Source organism: Triticum aestivum, chromosome 5B (assembly GCF_018294505.1).
Source record: "Triticum aestivum cultivar Chinese Spring chromosome 5B, IWGSC CS RefSeq v2.1, whole genome shotgun sequence".
NCBI lineage: Eukaryota > Viridiplantae > Streptophyta > Magnoliopsida > Poales > Poaceae > Triticum > Triticum aestivum.
Window position 1 is genome coordinate 593,733,831 of NC_057807.1, and position 14,532 is coordinate 593,748,362.

Sequence of the window (14,532 nt, forward strand, 5' to 3'; positions counted from 1 at the left end):
AGTGATGGGATTAGACTATGGATTTCTGTTTTATTCCCAAACTCTTGCTTATGCATGTGCGTAACAATTTGTACTTTGTGTTTAGAAACAGAGTATTAGAGTATGATATCACTCAGTTAACCATCAATTTATCTCTTTTGAAATCTACTGCACAGAATATGGTGCCTCGTGCTCGCCTGCTGCTGTGTGACGGGCTGCTGACCAGGTGTTGCGTTCTGTGAATAAATATTCCATCCAGGGAAACTCTTTATAGGGAACATCACCCCTTGCAGCCAAACAAGGCCTAAAAGGTGCGCGCCACAAGTGGAGCGAGCAAGTCGTCGCCCTCTAGCTGCAGCAGATTGTGACGGTGTGTTGGATCCACACTACTAGGTGCTCCGCCTGCAATTGACTGAGGATGGTGTGTCTTTGAGCATCGAGCAGATTGTGAAGGCGTGTTGGATCCAATCATCAAGAGCTGCCCGGCCTAGTAATCTTCTGGTTCATCTTGACCGCCCAATATCAATATGCAGTCGACAAAGGATGCAGAAGGGTATTACTTGCTAGCAGCAAGCCATTGAATCTATGTGCATAGCGTAAGCCCGTGCCCGTGGTCCCGTTGCCTTCCATTCCTATCGCCCTACAATTTTCCTAGTCAATGCCCTCGAGCAATGTTATTAGAGTGTACAATTACCATTCTAGAGAAAGAGGCAACACCAAAAACTCTATTTATATAATAGTATGGTAGAGAACAATACATATTCTATGTGAAGAGGCTGAACTCTGGCCATGTCTGAGAGTTGGCGCATTATTTCATTTATTGCGGGCATGTTTGGTTAAGAACTTGAGCTTAATGTTGAGTAGAGAAGGTACGTAAGAAAGTTCTCGTAGAAAGATGGGATGAATGAATTACATTTACATAAAAGAGATTTTGAAAGGACATGCACATAAGATGTCTAGTGCAATACCATGCACAATTCAAAAGGAAAAGCTCTAACATAATTTAGTGAGGTCTTTGGAAGTCTCTATCCCTTTCATTGATAGTGCCATCAGTAGTCAATTCATTGAAATATTGTCCCAAGTAAATATGCACCACACCATCTTAAAATAATCGATTCCCCATGATTGTCTCCTCCCAGAACAACACCACCAGTTTGATTTGAGATACATTGTTTGCCCTTTCGACAGAGCCAATGCATTTGGGAAGACAAGGACGGGAGAATTTAAGCTCAATTTTGTTTTCAATCAATCTGGGTGGCCAATGGCCATGTGCATGTAAAACAAGAAAGGCTTAGGATGTCGGTCAAATTTCTTTTTCCAACTAATCCTTTGGATGTATGACATCCCTGCCAGCGTTTGTGGCTACCTCTGGTGCCGGTGTGTCATGGGCATCACCATTAGGATAAGCTTTGTGAACTCTTAAATTATAACATAGCTTACTCATTCATCTTAGCCTTCCAATAGCTATTCGATAGTTATTCTGCACTCCTGAGTCCAGACCAGACAACATTACTTTGGAGGCTAAATAATTGCGAGGGCCACTTATTAGCCTTAGACTTCTTTCCTTTTCCTCCCTTCTCACGTTTGGCAAGCAATAGATGGGGGGCATGGTAACTTGGAGAAGTAACTAGTGATGAGATTGGACTAGTGAACTTGCCTTTTATCCCCAAACTCTTACCCACATATGGGAATAACACATTGGAATTTGCATTCTAGAATACGATGTCACTTGATTATCCATCAGTCTATCTCCTTTCACTGATAGGACAGGGCACCGTCTTGCCGGACCGCCCACATCGTGTTGCGTAGTTTATGGCTAAGTAGCATATGAGGCCTTGAAAGCAGCGACGTGAAGGAGCTTGAGTAGGCAAGAGCGGCGTCAGTGTCTGTAAGCTTAGCGCATCAATATAGCTTATGAAACTCTACACCGGCAAGCAAGGCGAGGTGTTGTTGCTACTGTTGCGCTGGGGGTACAAGTGACGGCTGACATGATCATGTCACTCGACTGTGCCGCTATGAGGAGCGCGAGAGGGTGGAGCAAAGGATGTTGCACTGGGAGGTGCTATGTGTGATGTACGTCACGCGAGGATGGTGCCGCTCTCAAGCTGCAGCATTACCAGGCTATCCGCCTACCATCGAGCCAACAAGGTGTCACACTGAGTATCATGTCGATGATGAGGAAGTACGGGTCTAGTTGTCAAGAACTTCCAAGCCTAGATATGTCATTATCCATCTTGACCGTCTGATATGCAAGATCGGCTGGATACAAAAGGCTTAGGTACATTATGACTTGCCAGTGGCAAGTCACTGGATCCGTGTGCATAGCACATGCCCGTGTTAGTGCTCCTGTTGCCAACCATTCCTATCGGCCTACAATTTTTTAGTCGACGCGCTTGAGCAATGTTATTAGAGTGTACGATTACAATGCTAGAGAAATAGGCAACACCAAAAACTCTACTTTTATAAGAAGTGTGGTATGGTGCGGAATAATTTCAAGAGTCTATGTTAAGATGTTGAACTATACCCATGTTCCAACAGTTGAACATGCACTTATTTCATTTATTGTAGTCATATATGGTTGAGAATACTATTGTGCATAGAGAAGGTACGTAAAGTTCCATAAGAAACATGGGATGACTGAATTCCATTTACATAGATGATATTTTGGAAAATGAGGGCATACGATGTATAGCATAATACCGCATACCGTTCAAATGAAAAAGCTCTAATATGATTTAGAGAAGTCTTCAGGAGTCTCTCTCCCTTTCTTTGACAATATCTTTGGTGGTCACTTCAAGTAGATATGCACTACATCATCTTAAAGTAATGACATCCCTGTGACCGTCTCCTCGCAGAACATCACCACATGTTTGATTGAGATGCAACATTTCCTTTTTAGACAGAGCGAATGCACTTTGAAAGACAAGGATGGGAGAATATTTAAGCTCATTCTGTTGTTAATTTATTTGAAAGGCAAGTAGGCATGTGTCTATGAAACAAGAAAGGCTGCACATGTGAGTTAAAATTCATACCCATCTAATCCGTTTAATGGTTGACATCCCTGTCGGAGCAACAACTACATACATGTGAGCTCCCATGATCCTTCTAGTGGTATTTTCTGGCAGTGCGTCCAAGGTTGTGTCCCGGCAGTTTGGCACCCTCGATGCCTTATTTCTCAAATGTGATCATTTGGTTTGTGCTCGATGCCCCTCGATCTGTTATTGTATTTCTATAGTTCTCATCTTTTCTTCAATTTCCTCCATGAGTTTTCCCTATGCACTTGAGTGTTGTGGGCTGCTACCTCTTGAGCTTGCGTTGGTTTTCCTCAAAGAGGAGAGGGTGATGCAGCAAGTGTAGCGTAAGTATTTCCCTCAGTTTTTGAGAACCAAGGTATCAATCCAGTAGGAGGCTCCTCAAAAGTCCCACGCACCTACACAAACAAACCAAGAACTCGCAACCAACGCAATAAAGGGGTTGTCAATCCCTTCACGGCCACTTGTGAAAGTGAGATCTGATAGAGATAGTATGATAAGATAAATATATTTTTGGTATTTTATAATATAGATGCAAAAAGTAAAGATGCAAATAAAAGTAGATTGAAAGCAAATATGATAAGAGATAGACCCCGGGGCCATAGGTTTCACTAAGGCTTCTCTCAAGATAGCATAAGTATTACGGTGGGTGAACAAATTACTGTCGAGCAATCGATAGAAAAGCGAATAATTATGAGATTATCTAGGCATGATCATGTATATAGGCATCACATCCATAACAAGTAGACCGACCCCTGCTTGCATCTACTACTATTACTCCACACATCGACCGACTCCTGCCTACATCTAGAGTATTAAGTTCACAAAGAACAGAGTAACGCATTAAGCAAGATGACATGATGTAGAGGGATAAACTCATGGAATATGATATAAACCCCATCTTGTTATCGTCGATGACAACAATACAATACGTGTCTTGCAACCCTTTCTGTCACTGGTAAGAACACCGCAAGATTGAACCCAAAGCTAAGCACTTCTCCCATGGCAAGAAAGATCAATCTAGTAGGCCAAACCAAACCGATAATTCGAAGAGACTTGCAAAGATAACTCAATCATACATAAAAGAATTCAGAGAAGATTCAAATATTATTCATAGATAAACTTGATCATAAACCCACAATTCATCGGATCTCGACAAACACACCGCAAAAAGAGATTACATCAAATAGATCTCCACAAGAGAGGGGGAGAACATTGTATTGAGATCCAAAAAGGGAGAAGAAGCCATCTAGCTAATAACTATGGACCCGTAGGTCTGTGGTAAACTACTCACAACTCATCGGAGGGGCAAGGATGTTGATGTAGAGGCCCTCCATGCAGGGGCGGACCCAGGAAAATAATTGAGAGGGGGCAAAAAATGTATGGCCATATTCATAAATGATAAATCAACAAGACAAAAAACATCCATGTAAACTAAAATGCGGCAATAATCACTTTATTATCCACATGGTACCCAAGTTCATTGAAATGGGAAAGGAAACTAACCATTTGAGATAAAAATAAGCACAACAATATAACCATATCTTGTTCTGAAGGTGCAAACGAGAACATTGACACGTTGTTCTAACACTTAATGTACAACCTGCAACAACAACAAAAAACATGATCAAAATTTAGAGGGTGGAAACATTGAAGAAGGCTGATATTAACAAAAACAGTAAGAGCTTTAGGCCGAGCATTACCTTCGGTTTCATCCCACGACGTTCTTTCACGGCATGAAAACATTTAACTATCACTTCATTTGGAATGTTGTTCAACAATTCTTTTTCTACGAAGCAGATAAGGCCATGGTTCATAAAATCATCACTAATTTTGCTACGTAGAGCATTCTTCACAGTCTTCATAGCTGAGAAGCACCTCTCAACGGTTGCAGTGGCAACAGGCAAAGTAAGTGCTAGCTTTACAAGTCGGTATACTAAAGGATAAGAAAGATGCTTCTTTGTAGTCACCATTAGTTTAGCCAGATCACCAATATTATCCAAGCTAGCAAACCTTGTATCATGGGTTACATTATCCAAATAGAGACCAAGTTCATGCTCAAGACCCACCAAATCATTGAAGTCATCTGGGTAAAACTGAGCCAATTTCTTCAACTTCTCAACATTATAGTGACCAAACTGATCACTTGGACTCAAAGCTGACATACAACAAAGTAACTCAGAATTTATAACATTGAATCTGCCATTTAACTCTTCTACCAACATATCTAGGACAGCAAAGAAACAATCAATATGATAATGATGCTCATTGTTAATACCTGTCCTTTGCCTTATCTTCTTTGGATTCACATAATCATTTTCCATGTCCATCACTAAAATGTCATTCTTCACACAAAAAGAATGTACCTTGTCTAGAAGATCATTCCAACCATGCTCAGATCTAAGCTTTAGTAGCTCTCTTTTAGTAGATTCCACATCTGATATGGCATTAACAATGTCCATATCCTTTCTCTGAAATGTTTTAGATAGCCCATTCGTTAAAGCAAATATAATCATCATCATGTGTAGATAGAATACATAATCAAATGATTGAAAATATTTCAGAATCCCACTGGCTTGACGTTTCTTAATAGGATCAGTACCATCCTCCTCAACATATTCTAGCACTTTAACCACCGATGGAAACATCTTTGACAAACCTACCAAAGTTCTATAGTGAGAGTTCCATCTAGTATCTCCTGGTCTTTGAAGAGAAAGCTCTTGATTTAGTCCAGTTCATGTAGCAATCTCACCCTTACCAATTGCTTTCCTCACTTCTTCTTGATGATCCACTCTAAGTTTATCCTTTCTCTTGCAAGATGATCCAACAACAGTCACCATAAGTGATATCATATCAAAGAAATCCCCAAAATCAGTAATTTTCTTTGCAATGGCCACAACAACCAAGTCAAGTTTGTGCGCAAAACAATGTACAAAATAAGCTGAACTGTTATCTCTCATAATTTTTGCCTGCAAACTATTGAACTCACCTGCCATGTTGCTTGCACCGTCATACCCTTGTCCTCTCACTTGTTTTAAACTCAAACCAAACTTTGCAATCATAAAATCAATTTTGGACTTGAGAAAAGTAGTTGTAGTCTCCTCAACGTGAACAACACCTACAAACCTCTCATATGACAGTCCACCACTCACATATCGTAGAACCAATGCCATCTGCTCTTTGTCAGAAATATCACGACACTCATCAACCAATAAGCTGAACACATCACTGCCAATTTCTTGCAAAATACATGACAAGATTTCTTCTGCAAAGCATTCAGTAATACTTTTCTGAATTTTTGGAGACAACATTTGATTATTTTGTGGGGCGTTTTTGCATGCCTTGGCTACAATTTCATTCTGACTAATAGTATACTCCATCAACTGCAAATAGTTTCCCTTATTTACCGACTCTTCTGATTAATCATGACCACGGAATGGTTGTCCCTGATGCAACAAGTATCGACATACCTCAATTGCAGCATTGACCCGAATAAGATGCTCAGTTTTCTCAATTGGACTTTGCTTGTGCAAGGCTACCGGGATTGATTGATCTATGTTCTCTAGATCCTCACAGTTTTTTAGTGCTCTATTGTGGAAACTGTTGCGATCACCTACATGAGTCACAAATCTTATTGGCTTCTTCCAATTATGAAAGCCATCTACTACAAATGCATCGTGCCCAGGTTTGTTACCTTTGATGTTGTCCCTGAATAAATAGCAACACAAGCAATATGCATTGTCATTTGCCTCACTGTACTCTAGCCAAGTACCACCATACTCCTCATACCAATCAGGATTAAAATACCTATTGGTCTTCCCAATCATCCTTGGCTTAAAAGTTTTTGGTTCAGGTCGATGGGGCCCCCACATCAAGTATTTCCTTCGTATGTCCTCATGCTGATTGGGATTGTAATCTATAATACTCTTCCTTTTAGATGGATCCCTAGGAAGCTTCTCCAAATCAACTAGTTCGGGCATCGCGGAAGTTGTTGATTTTTTTAAAAACCTCTCCATTAGCTGTCCTGTAATATTTAGTGCCAATAGTTCAAACGTCAATGGAAACTAATTACACAAACTGATAATTTATACACAGGAGTTAACAAGACTAAGATGTTTCTTAACATAGAAACAAACAAACAAAAAGCTCGAAGTAAAATGTTCTAGGGATTTACCTTGATGTGAATTGAATTATTGAAGTTAGGGAATTGCAGGAGGTTAGGAGATTGGATCGCCGTCGACCGTCACCGTGTTGCCGCAGTGCCGCTGCAACGTCGTCGGCCAGGTCGCCATGAGCGCGAGCAGCAAGGGACGGACGAGAGTCAGAGGGGGAGTCGACGATTGTCGGCGGCGCCGCAGTGAGCCGGTGTCTTGCGCCGGTTCGAGATTGAGGCGATACAATAGGCAAGGGCTTTCTTTAGTCCCATGCGTATTTTTCTCAAGAAAAATCCTAGTCGGTATTTTTCTTAACTAGAGGCGTTGCAAGCTGCGTATATGTTAGGCAGGGGTGAGAGTTACGCTACGGGGCTGTTGGAAATCCTTTTTACTGGGCTTACTTTTTTAGTATTGGGCTTCTAAAATATCTAAGGAATTAAGCTTAGTGGGGGCACGTCATTAGCCTTTGTGGGGGCACTAATGAATCGCATGGTACTACTATACCTCGATGGAAAAAATCAATTGGGGGCAGCTGCCCCCTGCCTCCATGGTCGATTCCCCCTCCGGCAGAGTGCCGGCGAAGGCTCCAAGATGGGATATCGTGGATACAGAAGGTTACGGCGGTGGAAATTGTGTTTCGGGGTGCTCCTGGATGTTTTCGGGGTACGTAGGTATATATAGGAGGAAGAAGTACGTCGGTGGCCGCCTGAGGGGCCCACGAGACAGGGGGGCGCGCCCTACAGGGGGGGCCCTCCTATCTCGTGGCCGCCTTGGCTGCTTCTTGGCTTGCACTCCAAGTCCTCTGGATCACGTTCGTTCCAAAAATCACGCTCCCGAAGGTTTCATTCCGTTTGGACTCCGTTTGATATCCCTTTTCTTCGAAATACTGAAATAGGCAAAAAAACAGCAATACGGGTTGGGCCTCCGGTTAGTAGGTTAGTCCCAAAAATGCTATAAATGTGTAAAATAAAGCCCATAAACATCCAAAAGGGGGTAATCTAATAGCATGGAACAATAAAAAATTATAGATATGTTGGAGACGTATCAAGCATCCCCAAGCTTAATTCCTACTCGTCCTCGAGTAGGTAAATGATAAAAAGAGAATTTTTGATGTGGAATGCTACCTAGCATAATTCTTAATGTAATTTTCTTTATTGTGGCATGAATGTTCAGATCCAAATGATTCAAAATAAAAGTTCATATTGATAAAAGAAATAGTAACTATTCAAGCACACTAATCAAAGTAATCATGTCTTCTCAAAATAAAATGGCAAAAGAAAGTTCATCCCTACAAAATCATATAGTTAGGCTATGCTTCATTTTCGTCACACAAAGATGTTCCCAACTTCTATACCCCCGATGACAAGCCAAGCAATTGTTTCATATTTAAATAATCTCAAACTTTTTCAACCTTCACACAATACATGAGCGTGAGCCATGGATATAGCACTATGGGTGGAATAGAATATGATGATGGGGATTGTGTGTAGAAGACAAAAAGAAAGGAGAAAGTCTCACATTGATGAGGATAATCAATGGGCTATGGAGATGCCCATCAATTGATGTCAACATGAGGAGTAGGGATTGCTATGCAACAGATGCACTAGAGATATAAATGAATGCTCAACAAAAGAAAACTAGTGGGTGTGCATCCAACTTGCTTGCTCACGAAGACCTAGGGCATTTGAGGAAGCCCATCGTAGGAATATACAAGCCAAGTTCTATAATGAAAAATTTCCCACTAGTATGAAAAAGACAAACTATGAGACTCACTACATGAAAAACATGGTGCTACTTTGAAGCACAATATATGAGACTCACTACATGAAGAACAAGGTGCTACTTTGAAGCACAAGTGTGGAAAAAGAGATAGTAACATTGCCCCTTTTTTCTTTTTTTTCTTTTTTCTTTTTCTCTCTCTTTTGGGCCTTTCTTCTTTTTTTTCTTTTTTTCTTTTTTTTCTTTTTGGGCAATGCTCTGATAATGATGATCATCACACTTTCATTGATTACAACATATGAATTACAACTCGAAACTAGAACAAGATATGACTCTATATGAATGCCTCCAGAGGTGTACCGGGATGGTGCAATGAATCAAGAGTGACATGTATGAAAAATAATGCATGGTGGCTTTGCCACAAATACGATGTCAACTACATGATCATGCAATGGCAATATGACAAAAGTAACGTATGTCATGATGATGATAAACAGAACGGTGGAAAGTTGCATGGCAATATATCTCGGAATGGCTATGGCAATGCCATAATAGGTAGGTATGGTGGCTGTTTTGAGGAAGATATAAGGAGGTTTATGTGTGATAGAGCGTATTGTATCACGGGGTTTGGATGCACCGGCGAAGTTTGCACCAACTGTCAAGGTGATAAAGGGCAATGCACGGTACCGAAGAGGCTAGCAATGGCGGAAAGGTAAAAGTGCGTATAATCCATGGACTCAACATTAGTCAAAAGAACTCATATACTTATTGCAAAAATTTAGAAGTCATCAAAAATCAAGTACTATGCGCATGCTCCTAGGGGGATAGATTGGTAGGAAAAGACAATCGCTCGTCCCCGACCGCCACTCATAAGGATGCACAAGCCAGGTACACTTCATGTTTCAAATTTTTAGACAACTTTAACCATACGTGCATGCTACGGGACTTGCTAACTTCAACACAAGCATTCTTTAAATTCATAATCACCCAACTAGCATGACTTTAATATCAATACCTCCATATCTCAAAACAACTATCAAGCATCAAATTGATCATAGCATCTGTCGGTGTCAAAACCGACGGATCTCGAGTAGGGGGTCCCAATCTGTGTGTCTTAGGCTGATGGTAACAGGAAGCAAGGGACACAATGTTTACCCAGGTTCGGGCCCTCTCGATGGAGGTAAAACCCTACTTCCTGCTTGATTAACATTGAAGATATGAGTAGTACAAGAGTATATCTACCACGAGATCGTAGAGGCTAAACCCTAGGAGCTAGCCTATGATGGTATGCTTGTAAATGTGATCCGGCTTCTAAGGACCAACCTCTCTAGTTTATATAGACACCAGAGAGGGCTAGGGTTTACATGGAGTCGGTTACAAGGAAGGAAATACAATATCCAGATCGCCAAGCTTGTCTTCCACGCAAAGGAGAGTCCCATCCGGACACGAGCCGGAGTCCTGTGTCTTGTATCTTCACGCTTCAATAGTCTGGACGATGTACATAGTCCGGCTGTCCGGATACCCCCTAATCCAGGACTCCCTCAGTAGCCCCTGAACCAGGCTTCAATGACGATGATTCCGGCGCGCAGTCTTGTCTTCAGCATTGCAAGGCGGGTTCCTCCTTCTGAATACTCCAAGGTTATTATCGAACACATAGACCGTGTCTGGTTATGCAAAATGATCTTCACATACCACCGTAGAGAGAATGATACTTCAGCTGACAACTTTTTAGACGACGTGATATGTCATTACGGTCAGGTCATTATTCTAACCGTTTTCCCACAACCAGCCACAACACGTATTGCGAGGCGGTTTCCTTGACACGTCTTGTCAAAGCAGAGATCGTGTCCCCTTATCACGGGATTCTCATCAATACGGGTATGGGTAATCCCACCGTGCCATCAATCGTGGCGTTTGGGAAGTAAGCGATTCTCAACGGGCTAGTGGGGAGGCGCACCACTTTCGTGGCCTCTATAAAGGGATAAAGGACCCTCATTTTCACCCACGCACTCTTCCTCCTTCGCTCATCCTTACCTCCCCGAGCTCCAGCACCCTAGTCCAAATCTTCTCCGCACAGCTAGACATGTCCGGAGCAGGAGGCAAGTGGGTGGCCTCCACCGTGAAGGAGAAGCACATCGTGAATCTTCGGGCAGCCGGATACTTGGCTGCAGACATAGCGCACCGGCTATCGGACGACGGGCAGGTCACTCCAACTCTGGGAACCCACGAGAGGGTCGTGTTTCTCGCCCACTTCGTCTGTGGACTGGGGTTTCCACTTCACCCCTTCGTTCGCGGGCTCATGTTCTATTGCGGGCTAGATTTCCATGATCTAGCCCCGAACTTTGTCCTCAACATCTCGGCGTTCATCATCGTATGAGAGGCTTTCCTCCGCATCAAGCCTCATTTCGGCTTGTGGCTGCAAATCTTCTGCGTGAAGCCGAAGATCGTGAGCGGCCAGCAAGCGGAGTGCGGAGGAGCCATGGTGGGCAAGATGCCCAACGTCACCTGGCTTGACGGATCGTTTGCAGAAACCGTGAAGGGGTGGCAATCGGGGTGGTTCTACATCACCGAGCCGCGCGACGCCAACTGGGCGGCGGCCCCCGAATTCCGATCCGGAACCCCAATGCGGCTCACCTCCTCGGAAAAGAAGGACCTGTCCTGGGGCGAATCTACAAAGCTGACCGGGCTCCAAAACTGCATCAAGAGCATGAGGGACAAGAACATCAAACTTGTCAATGTGATCCAGGTCATGCTCGTTTGCCGGATTCTGCCGTGCCAAAGACGGGCATTCAATCTGTGGGAGTTTGTTCCGGCCGAACACCGGACGCTTCAGAGGCTCTACAACATGAAGCACGAAGACACGTGGAAGGCGTTGTTCAAGGCCTCCGAAGTACCTCCTCCCACATCCGAGGACCGTTGGCTCCACACCGCGCGGCCTCCTAATCAGGTGGGTTTTCAGGCTACCACCGGATTTAGTTCTTTCCAATATATTCGTGGAGGAGCCTCAAGTAATTGTGCATATTTGTTCAGGATTAGGTGGCGATATCGGAGCAGATTGACTGTCCAGCTCCGCTTCTAGAAAACCCGGCTGATGCTCTCCTGACGGAGATGCTGGTCCCGACGCCCTAAAAGGTGCCCGAGAAGAAGGTCGGAAAGAAGGCTCCGGGGATCCGAAAGGGTCTCCGGCGTAAGGTCGCGCCAGAAGCCTCGTTCGAAGATGACGAGGCACACTTCTCCCCCGAAGGGGAAGAGGAGGAAGAAGAAGAGGAGCCCGCCCCATCCGAAGAGGACGGGGGGCCTGAGAGGGCAGACCAGGGGGGCAGGAGAGGCCCCCGGTGCAAGGCCGTCATATCCTCGTCGTCCGATGATGACGGGGCAGATTCCTCACCGGGAGGCAGGGGAAAATAAGAAGAAACTCCACCTCCCCGTATTGGGGGGGAGAAAAAGAGGAAAGCCGCCCCGGAGGGGGAGGCTGAGACGTCCAAGAAGGGAAAGGTGTCCCTTTCAGACTACTCCTCCACCACCGCCAATAGCAAGGAATGGTGGCTGCCCAGGAAGAAGCCCCTAGTGCGATCGTAAGTATCCACACTCTATCGTAATTTTGCTTCATAGTTTTTTATAACGCCGAAATTTTATGCAGTCCGGCCAGGGTCCATCCCGAGGTGTCATCTTCGGACGGGTCCTTGAGTGATTCGGCAATGAACTCACTTCCGACGGCCACTACTCCCCAGCCTGCGGATGACACGGAGGTGTTGTCCCAAAGGCTCTCAGAGCAGGGGGAGGTGGATCTGGAGGCTCCCCAAGGCGGCATCCCAAACGTCGGACATGCGGGGTTCAAGATCCCAAAGGATTGTGTTGATGAGACCCGCAGTAAGCCGAACTCTCAGCCGAACACTGTTCTGGAACCTCCCATGGTTCCAGACTTAGGCGGGCAGCCCCTCGTTAAGGAGGGCGAGCCGTCTGTGCCGAGGACTGCCGCTACGCCCGAGGCGTCGGATTGTCTGCTGGAAGCGCTTCGAGGCGCTTCCATGGATGAAGAGCACCGTACTCTTATGAGTGCGGTGATTCGGAAGGTTTTGTCCGCCAAGAGAAGACTAATAGAAGCTTGCACCAGCCTCCTAACAGGCTTTGAGGTAAGTAATAAAAATGTGTGAAATTACCACCCGATAGGTAGTAGCCCCTGGTATTCTGTTGGGTGTTTGGAAAGAAAGACCAAACGGAGGGTCAATTATAATCCGCAAGAATCTAACAAGAAGTTTGAATGTATATAAACAGGCTGTGCTGCTTGCCGCTGCGATCCGTACGGCCGAGATCGCCAGCCTAAAACAAGACCTGGAGCAGACGCAGGGAGAGCTCGACCTTACGAGGAGGCAGCTCGAAGAGAACAAAGGTGAATGATTCCCCTCTCTCATATAATGAATGATAGATAAAATTGGTTATTCTGCGTCGTGATTTGGTAACAGAGGCCACCACCGAAGTGGCGTCTCACAAGAAAGCGTTGTCCGAGGCCGAACACAAGGCGGCCTTGGAAGCAAAGAGCGTGAAAAGCAAGATGCTAGAGTGAGAGAGGTACAACAAGAGCTCCAAGATCTCGGCAAGAACTTCGAGGCCATGGAGCATGAGCTTAAGGCGAAAGAGGACGAGCTTACGAAGGCCCTTTCGAGTATAAAAGACGCCAAGGCCGAAGCTGAGAAGGCACAGCAGGAAATCCAAGAGGCCAAAAAGATAGCGGCGGGTAAGAAATTCTTTATGCAAAGCAAACATGTGGAGGAGGCGTTTATTTTACTTACCCGAATCCGGAGCTCTCCAGGGGCATTTGCAGATCTGCCACGTAGCGTATCAGATGCCATGGAGTTATACCATGCCTAGGAGGGGAGCTCAACAGAGAAGTTGTTCTGGTCCCAGTATGCTAGGGCTGAACATCCAACGCCTCTGAGTGACCAACTGAAGCAGTTGGTCGAACTCCACAGGGCGGCCGAAGTGGCTATGAAGGATTTCATAGTCCGGATGTAGCCTGGTGAGCCCCTGCCCACCAGCTACTTCGACCTGATCAAGCGGATGGTGAATGCCTGTCCGTGGCTCGAAGTCATCAAGCGATCCATTTGCATTGAGGGTGCCTGCCGGGCCTTTGCCCGTGCGAAGGTGCATTGGGGCAAGATGGATGCGGAGAAGCTGGTGAAGGACGGGCCGCCGGAGGGCAAGGCGCATCGCTATGCGAAGAAGTATTATCAAGGCGTTATGAAGGGCGCTCGTCTCGTGGCTGATGAATGTACCAAGGACACAATTTTAGAATGAATTCACTTCTGTCATGTTTGTAAATTAAGGACGAAGTTACTTGCGCTATGTAGCGCTTTTGTTATTTAAAATATTACCTTCTGTGCGGCTGTTTATAAAATTCTGAAAGTAGGCCAGTCGTCGGCTTCCGCCCCCACGTAACTAGTACCGGGGTGTTCGTGGAAAACCCGGACACTCTTTATCCAAATGTTTGGTCCCTTAAGGAGGTGTCCGGCACAACGAACAAGGCAATCGAACTATGCGGCTTTATAACCTTCACTTAGCCATAGAAGTCTACAATTTTAAATTTCGGCGAAGCCCCTAGAATCCGGAGGGATGAATTGGGACGCTATATACGCCTAGATCGGACGAAG